Below are 2,586 nucleotides of genomic sequence, written 5' to 3'. Positions count from 1 at the left end.
ACTGCACTCCAGTCTGGACGACAGAGTGAGACTCCAACTCAAAAAAAAAAAGAAAAAAAATGTTTACTTGAGTTAGACAAGGCAATATCCCAGGGGATTCTGTTACTTTTATGGTCAGCATCGGATGACCAGCAATCCTAAAGAAAGAGCTGCAAATGAGCAATTGAGACTCAGGTCCCATCTTTAAGAAAATTGTAAGTTACAGGCCTGAATGGATTTGCTCTTTAATTTTGCTAATAAGAGCAACTTTCTGATATGTGAGTCAATGAGCCACTTCCCCAGTAAATATTCCTGACATTTAAATGCTAATTAGCAAAATAGTGAATGCAGTTGCTTTGAGCACAGGTGTCCAGGTTAGAATGCCAGCTAACCATCCCTCACCTGCATTCTCTGTTTTTAATTTTTTTCTTTCTAGATGTATGGTAGTTGTACATATTTATGGGGCACGTGATATTTTGATAAAAGGATACAATGATCACATCAGGGAAATTGGGATATCTGTCACCACAAATGTATCATTTCTTAGCAGCATTCAGCTTCCACTCTTACAATTATTTTGAAATATACAATAAATTATTGCTAACTATATTTGTCCTGTTACAGTACCAAACACTAGGTTTGTTTTTTGGTTTTTTTTGAGTTGGAGTCTCACTCTGTCTCCTAGGCTGGAATGCAATGGCATGCTCATGAGCACCGTAGCCTCAACCTATTGGGCTCAGGTGATCCTTCAGCCTCAGGTATCCGAGTAGCTGAAACTAGAGGCACGGACCACCACACCCAGCTAATTTGATTTATTGTAGAGATGAGGTCTCACCAAGTTGCTCAGGCTGGTCTCGAACCCTGGACTCAGGCAATCCTCTCACCTTGGCCTCCTAAAATTCTGGGATTATAGGCATGAGAACTAGGTTTTATTTTTTCAGTCTAACTCTCTTTGTACCCACTAGCCAATCCCTCTTTATCCTCCCCTCCCCACTGTCCTTTCTAGTCTCTTGTAGCCGTCATTCTAATCCATCTCCATGTGTTTTTTTCTTTTTTAGCTCCTACGTAGGAGAACATTGGATATTTGTCTTGCTGTGCATGGCTTATTTTACTTAACATAATGACCTCCAGTTCCATCCATGTTGTTGCAAATGACAAGATTTCATTCTTTTCATGGCTGTGTAGTATTCCATTATTTATATGTACCACATTTTCTTTATCTCTTCATCCATTGGTGGACACTTAGGTTGATTCTGTATCTTGGCTATGGTGCATAGTGCTGCAGTAAATATCAGAGTATGGATAGCTCATCAATGGGCTGATTTCTTTTGGATACATACCCAGTAGTGAGATTGCTGGATCATATGGTAGTTTTATTTTTAGTTTTTTGAAGACCTTAATTGCATTCTTGATAAGGGCAACTCCTAGAGTTGAAGTTGGAACTTAACAGATACATCTTGAAGTACTGAACGTATATTATAGATGGCATAAAAATATAAATATTCATTTTGAAAGGAATACATGTTAAAATATTGAAATAAAGATTTCTTGGCTAAGTGAATACTTGCTAATACTTTTTATTCTAAGTCATGCACAGATAACTTTCACATTACCTAGAAGTCACTGTAAAATCAGTCAGCAGTTATTGAGAGCTTAGTATGTGCAAGACATGATGGGGGATGTAAAGGAGTAATATAAGCCATATCCTACAATCCACTTGAAGAATGTAAAAAGACAGCTCAGATTTGCACTCCCTCCCCACCCAGAGAAAGAAGAAAGTGCTAGTCTGGCAGCAGTCCAGCTGTGCTTCTCGAGGTCTTTTATAAAATTACCAGATGTTTCCCTTGTTTGGGGCGGTAATGGCATGGAAGTTTTAACTCTAATTTAGAAGACAGTGTGATGGATGGATTGTAGGAGTCAACAACAGACTCAGTGGAATACAAAAAGCCCTTTCAGTGCAGAGCCAGAACTCAAGGCTAGCAATAAAATTGAGTGCTGTGATGAAGAAACTGCATATTAGAACAGCTCAAGTGAGTTGTTTTTTTTTTTTTGCTGCTGTTTGTTTGTGACAGGGTCTCACTCTGTTGCTTAGGTTGGAGTGCAGTGGCAGGAGCAGGGCTCACTGCAGCCTTGACCTTCTAGGGTCAAGCTGTTCTCTTGCCGCAGCCTCTGGAGTGAGTAGGACTATAGATGCATGCCACCATATCTGGCTAATTTAAAAAAAAATTTTTTTTAGTAGAGGTAAGTTCTTGCCATGTTCCCCAGACTGTCAAGTGAGTTTTGATATGTCTTCCAGGCTTTTGATTTTTTTTTTTTTTTTTGAGTTGGAGTCTCACTCTGTCACCCAGACTTGAGTGCAGTGGCCGCTGTCGGCCACTGCAGCCTCCACCTGCTGGGCTCTGGAGATCCTTCCGCCTCAGCCTTCCGAGTAGCTGGAACTACAGGCGCGCGCTACCACGCCCGGCTCATTTTTTGATTTATTGTGGAGATGAGGTCTCGCCAAGTTGCCCAGGCGGGTCTCGAACCTGCGGGCTCATGCAACCCACTCACCTCAGCTTCCCAAGGCGCGGGATTACAGGCTGAGCCACCGAGCCCGGCTTGCTTTTT

Source organism: Carlito syrichta, unplaced genomic scaffold (assembly GCF_000164805.1).
Source record: "Carlito syrichta isolate Samal-C Ts95f unplaced genomic scaffold, Tarsius_syrichta-2.0.1 Scaffold272423, whole genome shotgun sequence".
NCBI classification, from domain to species: Eukaryota; Metazoa; Chordata; class Mammalia; order Primates; family Tarsiidae; genus Carlito; species Carlito syrichta.
This window is presented reverse-complemented; position numbering follows the sequence as displayed.